At 44.5% G+C, this 18,895-nt stretch overlaps 1 protein-coding gene across 2 annotated transcripts in view; it reads right to left on the reverse strand.

Annotated features, from left to right (window-relative positions):
• PTPN3 (protein tyrosine phosphatase non-receptor type 3) overlaps positions 1–17,459 on the reverse strand; it is a 275,368-nt gene extending 257,909 nt beyond the window's left edge. The window contains exon 1 of one of the 2 annotated variants that reach the window (XM_026654150.2): positions 17,328–17,459. The gene's annotated coding sequence lies outside the window, so the exon portion shown is untranslated. The remainder of the gene's footprint in view (positions 1–17,327) is intronic. The other variant, XM_026654149.2, reaches the window with a different exon arrangement.
• Positions 17,460–18,895: the final 1,436 nt, after the last annotated feature.

The raw sequence follows: 18,895 nt of genomic DNA on the forward strand, positions 1-18,895 counted from the left end.
ATAAATCTGTTAGTCTTTAAGGTGCCACCAGACTCCTTGTTGTTTTTGTAGATACAAACTAACACGGCTACCCCCTGATGTTTGCCATATTGTAATTCAAACTCCATTTTACAACACTTACTCCATTTTGTAAAAGCTTGCTGCAACCTTCATTTTTGCAAAACCCTGCTGTAATCTTACTAGTTTAGTTTAGATATGTGAATGAAGTAGGTATGGATGATGGAATCAGCCTCCAGCACCTGTCCTGATGAAACAGAGTTCAAACACCAACAGCTGAAGATGCAGACAAGAGCCCTAACAAAGTAAGAAGAGTCCACCCTAAGAAGAAAAGAACAAAGGAAGGAAGATCAAAGCCAGGTCCAAGGCTGAAAGTCATGTCTGCAATTGACGGGTGATCAATCACACAGAACCCAGAGGCAGTGTGACACAGCAAGACCTATAGACTCTGGATTCAAACTAAAGCCTACAAAAAGGATGGGTGAGATGGAAGACTTGGAAGGTTAACGTTCTGCTGCCAACATGGGAGGGCAGACCCAGCCCTTTCTTGTGCCCGGCTTTCCTGGCCAGTTAGCCGCCCCAAGCTACGATCCCAAGCTGCGAACTCAAGCCACGAACTCAAGCTATGTTCAGGACTGGTAACTATACAGAAGCTGCAGAACATCTGATGCGTGTGTGTATATATATATATAAGTATTAAGGTATTAGCTAGTGGTTATAGATCAAATTATCATAATAAATGTGGCATCTTTACCTTGCCCCCTGAAACGATCCTGTGTAGTTTTGTCAGCATAACAAGCCATGAACTATTAGAACTCATTTACAAAACTTTTCTTAAATGTTACATGAATATATTGTCTCATACTATAGAATCAGAATTTATCATCCCTATTCTATGGTATAATGTATCTTAATTAAAACTATCTTTAGATTGGATTTTTGAGGGGGAAAACAATTTAAATTTTAAAAAATTGATTTTTTTTTAAAGTCATTGATTTTTATCCACCCTGACAGCTGGGCATGGTGGGGGGGGGGGAGGATTGGTCCCCAGCTGGAGCGAGGGAGGGGCCAGGGGTGAGATGAGCACAGTGGGGCATGGGGGGAGGATTAGTCCCTGCTGACTGGAGCAAGGCAGGGGCTGGGAGTAAACTGCAAGCGCAGCAGGGCTGGGGAGGGGGTAGACAGGATCCCCCCCTCACCCCGCCCACGTAGAGCGGGTACCTACCTTCTCCCTGGTTCTAGCCCATTCTCTTCGCCTCTCTCTGCACCGAGCTGAGGGTGGGAGTGCACTGAGCACAGGGCTGGGGGTGCAGGGTCTGAGAAGGAGTTAGGGTGCAGGAGCAGGCTGGGGGTTGGGGTCTGGCCAGGAGCTAGAATGAGGGAGGGGGCTCAGGATTGGGGCAGGAGGTTGGGGTGTGGAACACTTACCTGGGGCAGCTCCCATTCAGTGCGAGGGGTGCAGGTGGGTATGTGGGGGGGAGAGGGTGCAGGAGCTCCCGTTTGATGGTGGGGGTGGGAATGTGGGGGGGTGCAGGAGTCAGGGCATGGGGTGTGGGGGGCTGGGTATGTGTGGCGGTGCAGGAGTCAAGACTGGAGATTGGAAGTGTGGGGGGGTGCAGGAGTCAGGGCATGGGGGGCTGGGTATGTGTGGAGGTGCAGGAGTCAAGATTGGGGGTTGGAAGTTTGTGTGGGGGGGTGCAGGAGTCAGGGCAGGGGGCTGGGAGTTTGTGAGGGGGTGCAGGGGTCAGGGCTGGGGAGGTGGGCTGAGGTTGTGGGGGTGCTCCCAGCCCCCTGCCCTGAGCAGTTCACAGCAGGGGGCTGGAGGGGGTATGCCCCGATTCCACCCCCTTTCCCAAGGCCCTGCCCCGCCTCTTCTCCACTTCCTCCTCGCTCTCCTGAAAGTTATTAAATGTTCAACGCCAAGGAACAGATGGGACAGAGGACTGAATTTTCCACGGCCTCCCTCACAAAATATATCACCACTTTGCCTTTAGTAATTATCCTTTTGAGGGGAAAACTGGGCACTTCTCTCTTTTTGCAAAGTCCTGTGACCTCTTTCAGCTAAAGAAAACTTGTGAGTGCTGGTGATGCAATAGCTCTTTACTGCTCTCCCCGTTATAGCGGTGGGGGATGAGTAAAGGTGGGGGTGCAGTTTTAAGGCCCCCCGACCCTCAATGCTTGCACACTTGACGGGACAGCAGCTGCTGTTGGAAGGGGCATTTCCCTCACTAGTGTTAAGCTGCCCAATGCTCCCAGGACTTGGAGGGACAGTGTGGCTGCTAGTTCTAGCCCAGGTTGGAGCTGGGCGGAAGGACACGGGTGCTGCTGTGCAAGGTCCCTCGCCCCCATTAGGAGTTGGAGCAAGGACGGGGCATCAGGGGCAAGGAGTGGGGAAGTAGGGGGGGGGGGGCTGAGGGGGAGAGAGGGCCCCGGGCAGGGTAGGAGGCGCAGCGGAAGGAGGATGGGGAGGAAGATCTGGGAAAACGGGGCAGCCTGTAAAAAAATAGCTTCCTTCCTGAGAAGCAGACTCACCCTGCCCGGGGTCCAGGCGGCGCGGCTGCTGCTCCCCACCCCCCGCAAACAGCTGATCGGGAGCAGGGAGAGAGAGTGAGAGGAGGAGAGGCGAATACACAACACACTGGGGAAGAGGTAGGGGGAGCTTTGCTGCCGGCTGCCGTGCAACAGCAGGACAGAGCCCCAGACATAGCAGCAGCAAGCTTCCCGGACGAGAGAGGCTGGTCCACGCCCCTTTGGAGCGTGGACCCGGCGCCAGTGGCACCATTGTAAATCCGGTATTGTGCCTAGGTTGCCACCCACTTCTACTTCTTCTACCAATTCTTCCCTGTTTGTAAGCAGCAGGTCAAGAGGAGCATGGCCCCATATCGGTTGCTCCAGCACTTGTACCAGAAAGTTGCCCTCAACACTCTCCAAAAACTTCCTGGATTGTCTGTGCATTGCTCTCCCATGAATCACAAGGATGTCATGCAAAAAGTACCTGCCTCACACCATGGCATTGACAGCTGTCTTAGATGGACTCAAGAGTGTGTTTACTTGCCAAGAATCAATACACAACTCTGCTCCTTGATCCCATTGTCTGATAACCACCAGCAGAAAGAGACTCTGTTACCACATGAGCTGCCCACCCAACTCTGGGAGCAGACTTATTCACCTTCAAGGAAAAGCAGTATTTGATTACAGTGGACTGCTATTCAAATTTCTCAGAGGTCGAAACCCTGCCTGATTCAGGAAGCAAGTCAGTGATTGCCAAAGTGAAGGCCCACTTTACAAGATACGGCATTCCGGAGACTTTATTCACTGAAACCAGACCCCAATTTGCCTCAGAAGAATTCAAGGAATCTGCACACAAATGAGTGTTTGGCCACCACACCACCTTCCCAGTATACCCACAGAATAATGGTAACTTGGAATCAGCCATGACAACAGCTAAGAAACTGTCACACAAAGCTGTTTCTTCTGGTTCAGACGCCTTATCAGCATTTTTGGCATACAGGAATGCCCTGTCACAGGAGTGCCAAAACAGTCCAGCACAGGCACTGATGGGATGAAGGATCAAAACCCTGTTACGAATGAGGGGAGACCTGTTGCAGCCAGAAAGATGAGCACACCGCCAAGGGGCGATGGCTAACAATCAGAGAAAGCAGGCACCAGAATACAAGGACCTACTGGCACTGGACACAGGCACTTCTCTGAGGATCCAGCCCTTAGAGAGGCAACAGAAGGAGCAAACTAAAGGGGTCGTGAAGGGTGCAATGGCACCCAGGTCAGACGAAGTGAACACACAAGAGAAGTAAGTGATCCGAAGGAACAGGAGGCACTTATGAGCCAGCAGACAACACCCAGAGAGAGAGCCTACAGAGTTCATCACAGAACGGAGAGACAGAGGTGAAAGGGACACAATTAGGTCACTCCTAGTATGATTACCTGTTGAGGAGACCAAACTATCTCAAAGACTACGTAACCAGGTGAGTCTATGGTAAAGATGAGACTCCAACTTGGCTACGAGCTAACAACCTCTGGCCAAAGGGATATGGGGTGGGAGTCTGGGCATCAATTATTTGTTTTTAATTCTTATATTAAAATGTTTGTAAAATAGGGACAATATATCATGATCACTGGAATTGGAGACAAAGGTCAATGTTCCCTGAAGGAACTGTTATTGAGGGGAAACGAGGAATGTGAGGAGTTGGGCTGCAAGCAACTGACATGGACAGAGCAGTCCACAAGGTTTAATAAAGCTCCACTTGTTCAGCTTAACCTGCATTTAGCACCACTTTTTGCAATTGAAACAGACACCAGGGGGTCATACCAATTTAACTACACGAGTTTCTAATCTGATATAGTTATATTGGTACAAAAAGTGTGTAGATATGCTCTAAATCAGGATTGTATAATTCTACTCTACTGTTAAGCCTTAGAATAAGGCAGTTTTCCCTTTATGTTATGGATTGAGGTTAAGGGTCAGAATTACTCCGTAAGAATTTTACAAGTACTACATGAAAATGTTTTGAACTTAAGAAAACAATACAACAGCAAATAGGTAGTCGGCCTTTCAGATGCCAGGGTTATAGGCAAAGGTGAGGACTTGGAATACTATTTTCAAAAAAATTGCCATAGGATCTTTACCGTACACTTGGGTAACAAAGACAGGGAGACCTTCACTGTATCTGATGAATAGAGCACAATGGCACATTACTCAGAAATAAATGACAGGTCCTCAAAATCAGATCATAATCTAAACTGATTTAAAATTAGAAATTCTACTATTACTTCTGAATAGCTACTTTAGTAAATTTCCAAGTGTAGAGAAGCCCTTAGAATGGAAGTGCCCAGACAACTTTAACCACAGCCAAGGCTATATGCATAATGAGATTATGATTTTGCAAACTGCCACATTGTGTTTTAAAAATTGTACACTTGTGCTCCAGAACTTCACCTACAGTTTAAAAAATAGGTCACAATCCTTTTATGTTTGCAGACAACTTTCAAAATGTGAAATGATTGTAACTGAATGCTTGGGTCTGCAGACAGCTTAAAAAGATAATGAAGGTATTAGCTGCTCCATTTATCTCAATGGGGTGTTGAGTGATGCCCAATGAGGGTGATTTAAGTGAAGCCATTGCTAACTATTTAACTGCTTCTTATTTTAACGGAAACATCAAGCTAATATACTTCATCACGCAGATGTTTGATGGTGTCAAATATTGGAACAGAGTGTGCAGGCAGTTAATTGCTGTCAAGATTTATTGGGGTGGAAGGAATGAAGGATTCAAACCTCTTCCCATCAACATGTTTAAAGTCACCTCTGCCTCTACCCAAAAAGTAGAGGAAAAGACAATACGCATCTCCTTTTTAGTACTCAAAAACCAATCATTTCCTGTCTACTAAAAAAAAAACTGCTATTCTTTCACACACTCTTGGAATCCTATCTGTTCCTAACTCCCAAACTTCAAGCTACCTGAAATACAGCAGTTTGAAGGAATGTGTTTTCAATTCAACAATGTGCAAAGAAAATTTGAGTACAATGGATCATACTTTGAACTAACATCCAAATACACAAACATAGAATATGGAAGTGAGACTACTGTATTGACTACAGGTGCACAGCTGCATTGTTCTGGGATTTCTGCCACAACAGAATTTTGGACTAATGTACCACATAAGATAGCAGGCCTTGACTAGAGCGGTCCCTCAGGTTCTCTCTTTAAGTATGTGCACTTTTTTGACAACTACTTCATAGAGAGCGACCATGTTGGTTCATTCACCCAAATCTACAGACACAACAAAAATATTTTATGGCTAACAACAGAGCTATAAAATATTTCTTCAACCATGACTACAAGCTGAATTCCCTAAAAAGTGTAGCCTCTTCATTAAAAAAACTACTGTTAATATAATACATTTGTAATCCACAGCTACTTCCTCAGGTAAGAAATGAATGGCTCAAAATGCAAAGCAAAACATTTGAAAGTCGGATTTTCCTCCATTACAACTGGGATTTTCAATGAGTTTCAAATCATGTTCAGACCCAAAGTATTTAAATGCATCTGTTTTCCATTCAGATGGTCTCCATGCTCATGGTAAAGTATTTGTTTGAATTACTCCACTGTCTCCTTCAATTAGGCAAAAACAGAACTAGTAAAGGAAACAGTCCATACTGGTGGGCAAGACTTGCAATATCTACCAACTACAGCATTACAAAAATGGACAGACTTTGTAGAATTCCTCAGAAAACAGGAATTCAAACAAGCAACAGTACATTGCTAGTGCTTTTTCACGTTATACAAAACACACACTTTACTACTTGTTTCCAAAAAGGTGTTTCAGAAAAAAACGCCACACAAAAGGTTTTTAGTTTTATATTTTAAAGATATAGAAGTAAAATAGGATCTTCTTGTAGAAGCATGGTATAGGGTCATGGCTCATATGAAAAGATACCTAGATTAGCATGATGCATGAGTAAGGCTACGATTCATTCATGGAGGTTGCGGAATCCGTGACTTCCAGCGACTTCAGTGACTTCAGCCCATGGCGGCCGGGGGGTACCCCAGAGCTCCCTGCCGCTGCAGGGGGTACCCCAGAGCTTCCGGCTGCCGCGGGGAGCAGGGGGCCGCCGGAGCTCCAAGGCCCCACAAGTGGTGGGGGCCCCCGGAGTGCCAAGTGGGCCCCCGCAGCTGCCAACCTGCTGGGGCCGGTGTGGGGACCCCGCCACAGAGCTCATCATTTTGTCATAAATATGTTTAGGATAAGTCACAGACAGGTCATGGGCTTCTGTGAATTTTTCTTTATTGCCCGTGACCTGTCTGTGACTTTTACTAAAAATACCCGTGACAAAATCTTAGACTTATGCATGGAGACTGGCTTAAGTAAGGCATGACCTACTTCCAAAATGAAATTAACTCAAGGTTTCTTTAAAAGGCCAACAGTGAAGTTAGTGACACTATGCCTTTTAGCAGAAACCCAAAGAAGACATAGCCAAGGAGAACACATACATAGAGCACATAATAGGGTATGATCTGGAAAATAAGTTATACCCTTTTTTCTTAACAACATCCAGTGATGAACGGGGATGAGAAGTTACCACAAACCTCGAATTAAATTCCAAATGAACAAGGGTGCAGCAGCAGTAGTCTAGTGATTTGAGAATATGGCAGCAGAAGGAAATCTGGAAGTACCAAAGAGAGGGAGCAAAGTTGTTACCAGATTTGCCTGTTACTTTGGGGTATGCTCATTTATTCCGGTTACTCTTCGGGGGGGGGGGGTCGGTGTTCTGTAATTCTATCAATGTACTGCTTGTGTCACATGTGTTTTCATATGGGGCTCTACTTCTCCCTTCTGCAATTCCCCTTCCAATGGAGCTATCCTGCAGGACCTAGGCTCCCTAGGGCTGGGTTTCTCCAACCCCAGAACTGGATGAACACACACACCCACACGTACATTAACAGAACAAGTCTGAGCAGACCGGGTCAATCAGCACTGTCAAGCTGACCCCTTATATGTCTTTGGACTCACTGGGTTGGATGAAGCAGCACTTTGAAGCTGCCTCTCCTTATATGCCCCTGGGCTCCATGGACTGGGTCAAGCAGCACTTTCAAGCTATTACCCTTATGCATCCCAGATTCAGCACGTCCCTGTCCCCACTCTCGCATCACAATTCTACTGGCAGTAACCTACTTGATGAGCAAACCCCACAGTATTTTGGGCGCTGCAGGGATCTTTAGCTTAGGTAAAAGAAGCGTTGCTGTAGAGTGAATGGGGGAAGCTAAAAACACTAAAGAGTAAAGTTCAGCAAGAGAGAGAGAAGCAACCACCTTAACCATAAAAGTTATTTATTGAATAATAGTGATAACTACACAAGGAGGGCTAAACCAACATAACATACATTATTAAAGGTTAATACCTAAGGTAGAAAGGAAAACAGAGAGAGAGAGAGAAAGAGAAGGGGATCTCACCGCTCCCTGAAGCTTGAACTGGTTGGGGTTCCCAGGTGATGGTGGTAGTTCAGGGTCCTGAGGGCAGGAGACAGGCAGAGTCCCTAGCAAGATCAGTCAGGAGAATATGGAGTCCCAGTGGAACTGATGCATAGTTTGGATCTAAGCATCAGAACACTGACTGGAGGGTGAGTAGGGATTTTTGTAGAGAAAATACAATGGTTCAAGGGAGAACACTAGATTTGTTTATGGGTAAACTGATGACTCAAGGGTTTTCTTTAGGCTAGACAATAGCAGCTGAGCACTCTTGGCTATGGGTGCTGTTTTCTTCCAGGGAGCTCACAATGCAACTAGGCTGCTTCAGTATTTTGGATATCAATCAAGGATTCATTACTAGAATTGGTCTGATAATTGCTGAGCTGGGTGTGTGCAGGCGTAGGTTCATTAGCATCTGGAGCAGAGATTCCCATGATGCAGTACTTCCCTGCTTTTTCTGGTCCCAGAGTTCAGTGCGGTTCTCTGTTCTCCATTCCGTATGTAAATTGAGATGTCTCCGTGTCCCATCTTTCATGGGGATGAGGCTAGGGGAGTTGTCTCTGTTCTTCATTCTTTATGCTAATGGAGATGTCTTAATCTTGTCACTCTTGTCAGGAGGGGTCTAGGTGTGTCTACCAACGCCCTTCACTGTTCTCTGCAAGTGTTTTTCCTCTGATGGGTTTTGGTTTAAGCAGAGGCTGGGGGGTGAGGGGGTGTCTTTCATGAGCCAGGCTGGATACTGCACTCTGGTTCCCCAGGAACACAGAGCTGACTGGTATCAAAGTACAAGTTTTTGAAGATTTCAGATAAACTTAAAGACCTGGGCTCCACTGACAACAAAGGAATTCCACTAACATTTTAGACCCATGAATGAACAACCAAATTAGGTGATAAACATTTAGAGTTTGTCTCCACAAGGATTAAAAAGGTGTCTAAGAACACATTCGCTAATATGTGCTAACTAAGGCCATGTTATACTAGGAAAAAAGTATGTTTACAACGAGATAGCTAACATGTTAAAACCCTTGTGTAGACAGGGCAAATTAGAGTTTTGGGATCACTCTAGGTGTTCCCCCCCAATCAACTACAAAGTAGGACTACAACTTGCCCTATCTACAGTAGGATTTTAGAGCGTTAGCTCTCTAGTATAAACATGGACTAACACACTCTAGCGTGTAGAAAAGACTTGCTGTACTTTGGCATGTGCTAGCTGATCTTCAACTTGATCGAAGTACAACTTGTGTGATCTACAAAAACTAGATTTTTAGAATGCATTATTTAGAACTTTAGCTAACGTGTTAAAAAAAAGTTATCCTATTCAAAATAAACCAGGGAGCTAGCATGTTCTGTAACATTGATACTGCCAGACTAATCAAAGGGCCTGCAAACACTTACATATGCTTAACTTTAAGTACATGTGAAAGACTTTGCCTAGAAGTACAACTTTTGCATCTAACTAATGCTATAATTAAAGCAGTATAATCTTCCCCTAGTGTGTACACAGATATACACCTTTACCTCGATATAACGCTGTCCTCGGGAGCCAAAAAATCTTACCACGTTATAGGTGAAACCGCGTTATATTGAACTTGCTTTGATCCACCGGAGTGCGCAGCCCCGCCCCGGAGCACTGCTTTACCGCATTATATCCGAATTCGTGTTATATCGGGTCACGTTACATCGAGGTAGCAGTGTATCTGTATTAAACCAGTATAGTAGTATAGCTATTCTCTTGTGGGAACAGAAATAAGTTAAACCAGTATAAATAAGTCCACTCTAGCATGTTTACCTGTGTAACTATTAAGGTAAAAAATAATCATACTCCTTAAATGAAATAGCTATATCAGTACAAAACTGTGTGTAGACCCAGCCTAGGTGTTTGCAGAATGAGGGCCACAGATTGGAGTTCATCAATATTGAAAAATAAGACATTGACATCAGCAATTGTAGCTAAAACAATGTAAGGATCATTAAAGTACACAGAAACAGTAGTACAGGTCAGAGCTCATCTTCCTGCAATTATTGACCAACTTCAACATCATGACGAAGAGAAAGCTAGAGTCACTAAATAACTGGGATTATCTGGAAGCATTAGAAACAACAAAAAAGCAGCAAGTACCATGCTTTTTGGATTGCATTTATGTAGACTAAACTCTTAAGGAAGTTACATAATTTTTTTAAGAGAACTTAAGTTATCAAGATATCATCACAGGAAGGCCAATGGTACATAGCTTATTAGGATTAGCAGCTGTGGCTGGGAAGTTTAGTATCTCTTTTCCTCTTGACTTCCACAAGTGTGTGTGTGATTAAAGCTTGGGAGATTCCTATGTTAGCAGGATGTGCCTTGGCTGCTTTAGTACATTAAGTAGATACACATAATCCATCATGTAACATAATAATGAAATAATACTTCAGTCTGTTTCATTTGTTCATATAAATTTGCTCTTCCCTAAAACTTTTTTTTTTTTTTTTAGTTTTTATTAAGTAAAACTTTTCTTGATTAATACTGTAAGCCCCAGAGCTGGGCAGCTTGAAAGGAAAAGCAGCTCTCCGCTCTCAGTAGGAGAACATAAAGAAACTAGCGGAAGTGTTAAAGTTAGAGTTGGTCGGGAAAAAAATTGATGGAACCATTTCCCATAAGAGAATGCTATTCCAGAGTGAAAATGTTTCATGAAATTGTGACAAACTTGACATTAAAAATATCGGAATAAAGCATACTGATTTTTTGTTTTGAAATGACTCATTTTTTAAAAATGTATATTTCATATTATAATGCAAAAACGAAGCTGATATAAAACATTTTGATTTTGTTGAAACATTCTGTTTCAATTGACTTACATTTGGGAATTTTGGGGGAAATTTTCTTTTGTGGAGAATTTAGAAGTTTTCCATGTTGTTTCTAATCAGAATGAAAACATGAAGAAATTTTTAAATCCTTTGTGAAACAACAGAATGTGTCCCCTGCACACAGCTCTAGTTAAAATTGCTAGTTATACCCTTCTAATGTGTTTTCAGAACAGTGTGCACACAAGGGGTGAATTAAACACTAGTTTCCATTTCCCACTGATTTTGTAAGGGGCAAGAACTGGGCTGCATCTCTAAACTTACTCCTACTTATCTCTCAGTTCAGCTTCTAGCAGAATACTATCCACATCACAAAAACCCATCACAGTTGGTGGTAGTGTCAGGAGAGATACTCAATTATCATTTCACTCCACTGTGGACTCTTCAGATTAGGAAGGAGGAACATTTGTTGGGTTAATATGAGCAACAGTATTTGCACCACCACTGCTTGTACTATACTTCTGCTCCAGGGTCAAATGGAAGATGTCAGTTCCCAGTTTTGGCAAAATGACACCTTTCAAGAGCAAGCACTAACTTCCATTAATTAAAAGATAGCAGATTATAATAATTAAGTTTGAACATTTCTTTCAAATTTAAGATGCCAAAAGCTACTTGCCTCAAAGTTTGTGACTCTGTATATGCTTGAAGTTGCATATATAATAGCACAGGCATAAGAGCATAGCATAAGAGTGGAAAAAACATTATAGTCAATGTGGCAGATTTGTGTACCTCCGTATGTATCTATATCAAACGATGAACTCCATTTTGTTTTGTGAATACCTTTTTGATTGTAAAACTGCATTGTAATTTCACAGTTGTCTTTTAACCTTCACAATACGCTGGGATTCCTGGAGGTGTTGGCAGAAGGCTAACAATAGGAAGCAATCAGTAGTCGATAACCTGGATGGTCTTCCATTCACATAGAACAATCCTAGGACAATATACTGTCTGAATCTAAGGGGAACCAACTTTACCAGCCTGATTGCAGGGGTCCATAACAAAGCAATGGATCACCTGACAAGGGAGTTGAAACCATTGGGGAAAGTCACCTGACACAGAGGGACCGGAACTTCATACAAGGAAAGCTCTTATAAACCATTATAGAGACCAGAGCAGATGTTAAGGCTGTGCAGAAGAAGGATAATAGGAGGGTCCATGGGACCCTGTAAGGATACTGACCAAAATCCAAAGAGTTGTGAGGAAACTGAGGCATAATTTACATGCAGGTATTGTAATTTTTCCACATATCTATACATTTCTTGTGCTGTCTAAGAAAAAAGCTGTGAGTATGTTTAGAAATTCCTTTGGTAAGTCTGCATGTTACTTGCTTTCACTATCATGTAGACCAGGGGTCAGCAACCTTTCAGAAGTGGTGTGCCGAGTCTTCATTTATTCACTCTAATTTAAGGTTTCGCGTGCCAGTAATCCAGTAAACTGATCCACTGATTATAAATGTGTCATTTTTAGTGTCTTTTTTTCAGACTAGAACTTTAAGGCCAAACCTTGCTGTTCTATTTGCAGCATTCCCACTTACATTGTGAATGTGGCTCTACTACAGTGTCAGACAAGAAAAGGGAACAAGATAATCTGTGCTAGATACTATTATTATTATGTTCCATATAACTCAAATATTCAATACCATCATTTAAATCCTCTTTTATTAACATAATTTATTGTGGAATAACTTTCCAATTTGCAATTTCAACATAGGATAGTTTTGAAAAACATCAAGACCAGAGTTACTTGAATCTTTGTTAGTGACAACCCAGACTGCTAAAGTAAAAAGCCATGGGAGATAACAGAAATATCATAATCACCATTGCAGAATGGAGTGCAACATTTATAACATAGACTGTTTCAATGAATGTGCTGTAAAGACAAAACAACTTGTTTCAAGTACACCTCTACCCCGATATAACGCTGTCCTCAGGAGCCAAAAAATCTTACCGTGTTATAGGTGAAACCGCGTTATATTGAACTTGCTTTGATCTGCCGGAGCGTTGCTTTACCGCGTTATATCAGGATAGAGGTGTACTATGGGCTAGATCCACAAAAGGTCTTAGAAATAGCAATGCTGAGCATTACAACATCTAATTTTTAGGGGCCCTGCTGCCAAGTGAAATCTTTAGCCTTGAGTAGTCACCCAGCCTCCCTATACCGTCCACAAGGAGAGTTAAGCACTTGATGATGGGATTCACAGAGGACAACATCCTGAACGGGGTGCTGCCTAAACTAGACAACAGGAAATGCTGAGGAGTGGAATCTAAGCCCCACTCCTCAAAGGCAGTTAGGCACCTAACTCTGGCCCAGATTTACTATCTGGCCCAGAGTTAATTAGTCTGGAGTGACTATCTCCACTCCAGATTCATAGCCATGAATCCATTCCTGGAATTAGACACCTAAGCCACATCAGCCCTTTCTCATAAACACACACACACACAGAGAGCACGAGCAAAACCTCCACTCTATTATAGTCAATAACCTGGTGGTCAAGGCATTTACATGGGATGTGGTAAACATGGGCTCAAGTCCCTGCTCCAAAACAGGCAGAATGGGGATTTGCAAACAGGTATCCCACATTGTAGACGAGTATTCTAACCACTGAGCTATTGGCTATGTATGTACATACTCACGCACACACCCACTTTGAAAAATTCCAAATCTGCTCACACCTGGGCCTGATCCAGTCAACATGTGCTGAAAATGCCTCCCGGATCAGAGCCCACAGGCAAAACAGACTGAGGTACACCTAATTTGAGAGTCCCAGTGGGGCTGCTGACAGCTCAACAACACCAGGACTTAGGTGACTTTGTGCATTCTCACCAGCAGAAATTTAGACACCACAAGGAACCTCCAAAGTTAAGCAGCAGCTGAGTGGCAGTTTTAGGGATCTCAGAGGATGCCTAAATGTTGGACTTAGGCATGGCTAAGTCCCTTTGTGGGTTCGAGCCCTGTGTGTCTTATACAGTAAAAGCTATGACTTGTAAGATAGCTTGTTTTTAATTGTGCAATGGGACACTAGATGGGGAGGGCTCTGACTTACTACAGAGAATTCTTTTCCAAGTGTCTGGCTGGTGAGTCTTGCCCACATGCTCAGGGTCTAACTGATCACCATATTTGGGGTGAGAAAGAATTTTCCCCCAGGTCAGATTGGAAGAAATTCTAGGGTTTTTTAAACCTTCCTCTGCAGCATGGGGCACAGGTCACCTGCAGGTTTAAACTAGTGTAAATGGTGGATTCTCTGAAACCTAAAGTCTATAAACCATGATTTGAGGAATTCAGTAACTCAGCCAGAGGTTAGGGGTCTATTACAGGAGTGGTTGGGTAAGGTTCTGTGGCCTGCAATGTGCAAGAGGTCAGACTAGATGAGCATGATGGTCCCTTCTGACCTTAAAGTCTATGAATCATTGATTATACAAATTAAGTCAAACACTCGACTGATTCACAATAATACAAAAACAAAACAAAACAGAATATATATTTCTTCAAGCTTCATGAGCTAGCAAATAATTTTAAAAATCCTCTTCTCTCAATCATCTACTGTAGTGCACTCTTTCCAATATAAGAATTGTGCACCGTTGGCTCTGATGCAAAACTATTCTCATAAAATTCAGTGGATATAGGGGAACACTTCTGCACAGGATTGAGGGGGGAAAAGGGCTACAAGCTCTACACAAAACTCTTAATATAGATACTTATGTATTACTATCTTTAAAAAGACGTACTGAAACAAACAAATAGTCGTAACTGTCTATTTAGGATCAGAGTCTCCTTTTTTATTTTTAATCTGATAGTCAAATGTGTAGCTACTACACGTTAAGACCATCAGCAAACAAATGAAATAAGGAAATATCAACACTGATATCCATATTGTTGTTTAGTCTACTTAACAGAATTATTTGGCTTTAATTACTTTTGTATACATTAAAATTCTTGGGCTGGTGAAAGATTATTGTTACTCAGCTTCATAGAAAAACTGCACAGGAACATATTGAAATACTGTTTATGTATCACTGAAGTAAGCCAAATTTAAAAAACGGGAATCTTAAATAAGTTTTGCTCTCAACATATTAGAGTAGGTGATGGAAACACAGATTTGATGTGTAAAAGTAATCAGTTTCCACAAAGTATCCATATTATAATCATTGTTCTGACTTTATTTATTAAATTTTCTAAGTAAGGAGTGTTATTAGCCTGACTCTATGTTAGAGGGACTGATCACTTAAAAATTCACTGTGGAGACAGTTTATCAATTGTCCAGAGAAGTGATTGTTAAATTACAAAGTTTAGTTTGGTCACTTCAGTCTAATCACCACAGCAGTCTTTTCCCATTGATAAAGTTTTCTGAAACAAGAAAGATATTCTACAGGAATTCAGTTAGTATTAGAATAACATTCAGTGTTCTCTCCAATTAAAAGTGCGAATTAACTGCCCCAATTATAAAACATGTAAAAACAGATGATAAATGATAGACACCTTATAAATGTTTATAATTACAAAACCTCTGGCAAGTAATTTGGTGTTTAAGAATCTGCATAAGTAAGGATCAGACATGTCACTAGTATTAAGTGTTTCATGAAACAAAAAAATAATTTCCTCAATAATCTTATCAACACTAGACAGTTCTTCAAATAAATTAATTTGTAAAATACTTTGAAGATATACACTGCTATATATGTGATAATTATTCCTACTATTTGGCACATGTTCCTTTTCCAATATATTTAAAATAAGAAATGTGGTTCTAAAGGGATGTGTTAAACATGATTTGTCTTCTCCTAGTCAAGATTTTTTCCAACAATAAGATGAAGTCAGTGTCACCAAGATTGTATTATTTGCATTTCATTAACAGTTATTCAGAATCCACTGGTTACAATGGGATCTTATCTTTCTTTTCTCACTCCTGTTTGTCAGCTGTTTCCTTTGGAAGTGGAACCACCCAAGTATTAAGACAATTATTTGTTGTTGTTCTTTACAAAAGTTTAATACTTTTTTTAAAACAACCAAATAATAATCCTCCTAAATGTGAATGAGTATAGAAAATTTGAACAGTTATTGAAAAAATAAGTTTTAAGAAAATGATACAAAAGTTCTGCTATAACAGCACTTACACTTATAACTGAAAGCCTTAAATGTATTACTACAAGTAAGTAATGTTTCAAATGCTCAAATTAGCAGTATCTGTATTTAATGCTATCAATGTGTCAACTAGTTTTTAATTCTATTATGTATTACAGTAGTGCCTGCAATGTACTAGGTGCAGTACAAACATACAGGGGAAAACAACCCATGCTCCAAAAAATTTATATTCTAAAGAGACAAATTAAGCTAAGAATGGAGGCAAGAAAGACAACATACAAGTACTGTGTGTATTTATAAAGCATACCGTTTACTTTCAACTGCCCTGCCTCCTCCACATTAGATGGCTAAATTGTTGGAGACATCACAGCAAAGGTGAGGTCATAAGGAGGTCCAATTGAGGAGTGGAAATTTCACTTTAAAATCTAATATACTTTACTTTCTTTACTGCTTAGTTATGGCACCATAAACTTGTTTTCACAACGTATATATGGTAGAAGTCAGCACAAGATGTGCAGAAAAGAACTACTGAGGAAAACTGTCACCCTTTGAGGTGGTTTATATCATCTATGAAACAGCAAATTAGGAAATATTAAGTAATATGGCAACTAACATTAGATTGCAATTTTTTTTGAGAAGTTCAAGTCCATTTACCTTTACTACTCCAGGAAGAAATAAAGATGACCAATTGAAAAACCCAGTTAAAACAAAGTTGTTTTAACAACAATGCTATAGACAAACTATTATTCAACGCGTTTCGTGACTGACTTGGAGAGAAGAGGCCAGGGTGAAGAAGATGAAAGGAATCAGAGTAGCCTTAAAACAAAAAACCCTGTTCTGTAAGTTACAGTGCAATGAACATCTGTCAACTTTTCTTTGCTATGTGAACTTCATGGGATATTTACAAAGTTTGCAAGAGTTTCCAAGACATTTATAGCCAGTTTAAATGCAGCTGGAAACTAAACTCAGAGAAGTGACTTCATAACTGAAAGATCATCCTAGCAGCCCTTGGCCAGCCTCCCCCAGAGCTGCCATTCAGCGCACCTAACCTACTCGGGGAAACACGGTGTATCCCCGTGTGGCACTGACTGCAGCTAGTAACAGCTGCTGGGAGCCTGGAAAACACCATACTCGGAAGACACTAGCTATGAACCAGCGGTGCCCGGGGTCGGGCTGGAAGATGCTGATTTGCTTCCCCTACCCGGCTCAGAGCTCCCCCACCTTCCCCCCCCCAAAATCCTCGGACCCCCCGCCTCGGGACCCCGCCCCTCGCACGGGACAGCGGCCAAGGAGACCGACCTGGGGCCGGGTAACCCCCCAGGAGGTTCCCTACCGCCCACCCACCACAAACTTTCGCCCCGGCCCCAGCGCAGCGGGCGGCTCCCCGGGCAGCGCGCCCCCGTCCCCGCCCCCGCGCGGTACCTGCCGCACCATGGGGCAGCGCCGCCCCGCTGCTCCCGGCCTGGGGCTCCTCTCTCCCGCCGGCCGCGCCGAGCAGGTGCCGGGCTCCCCGCACGCCACCAGGAAGCTGCGCCGATCCCCGCACCACGGACCCGCTCCCCGCGCCACCGCCGCCACCTCCCCGCTGGGCTCGCCCCGCTGCGCCCGCAACTGCCCCCTAGCGGCGCCCGCGAGCCCCGGCCCGCCGCTCGGCAACCCTCGGCCGCTGCCGGAGGGGGGAGGGGCGCGGGCCGAGTGACCTCACGCGGGGGTGGCGCTCCACACACACACACCGGACGCGCCTGCGCAGTGGAGCCGCTCCGCTCCCGCAGCTTGGGGAGAGGCGGGTGGCAGGGACCCACGCCGAGCCCCCCTGAGAGCCGGCTGCTCGGTGCTGGACAAAGCCGGGGGAGAGGCGGCCCCAGCCCCCAAGGGGCTTTGGGCTTCTCTGCACCAGCACGTGCAAGCCTGGGTGTGAATTGTCCTTTGCAGGTGACCCTGCCACCCCTGCACCACCAGATCCCTGGTGTGCTTTGAGTGTCTCCACTTGCAAAGCTGTGTCGTTCAAAGCGGACTAGGGAAGGGGTAGTAGTGCAGGGTCCACTCGCACAGCTAGTGCTGGCAGGCTACTGCAGTGTAGAGACACACCTCAGCTTAGGGTTGCCAACTGTCTAATCACACAAACCCAAGCATCGTTGCCCCGCCCTGCTCACTCCATCCCCTTCCCTCCCTGGCGCTGCTCTCTCTCTCTCTCACCCTCACTCACTTTCACTGGGCAGGGAGGGGGGGTTGGGGTGCAGGAGGAGGGTGAGGGGTGCAAGCTCTAGGAGGGGGCTCAGGGCTAGGGGAGGGTTGGCAACTTCCTACCCTCACAAAACCAAAGACCTTTGCCCCACCCCTCCTCTGAACCCCCCACCCCCACCCTCACTCGCTCATTTTCACCGGGCTGGCTCAGGTGCCGGGGTGCAGGAGGGGGTGAGGGCTCTGGCAGTGCAGGGTTCTGGGGTGGGGCCAGGGATGAGGGCTTTGGGGTGCAGGAGGGGGCTCTGGGCTGGAGGGTGGAGATGAGGGGTTCGAAGTACGGGAGGGGGCTCTGGGCTGGGGCAGGCAGTTGGGGTGCGGGTTGAGGGCATCAGCTAAGGGTGTGGGCTCTAGGGTGGGGCAGGGGATGGGGGATTTGGGGTGCAGGAGGGTGCTCCAGGCTTGGACTGAGGGGTTCGGAGGGTGGGAGGGGGATCAGGGCTGGAGCAGGGGGTTGGGGCACGAGAGCTCAGGGGTGGGGAACCTCTTTTCTCTCACAGGCCATTGACCCACATAAAAAAATCAATCATGGGCCATTCACTCACCCGCCCAGGGGGGCTCGGAGGCTCAGGGCTTCCCCCTGCAGCAGGGCAAGTTGGCTTTTGTGGCTCCAGCCCCTCGAGGGCAGGGGAAGCGGAGGCTCAGGGCTTTCCCCACTTGTGGCTCCAGCCCCGAGGAGAGAGCAGAGGCTCAGGGCTTCCCCCCACTTGTGGCTCCAGCCCCACTGGGGGCGCGAAGGCTCAGAGCTT

The sequence above is a fragment of the Terrapene carolina genome, unplaced genomic scaffold (genome assembly GCF_002925995.2).
Source record: "Terrapene carolina triunguis isolate 2854851 unplaced genomic scaffold, T_m_triunguis-2.0 Scaffold183, whole genome shotgun sequence".
Lineage (NCBI taxonomy): Eukaryota > Metazoa > Chordata > Testudines > Emydidae > Terrapene > Terrapene triunguis.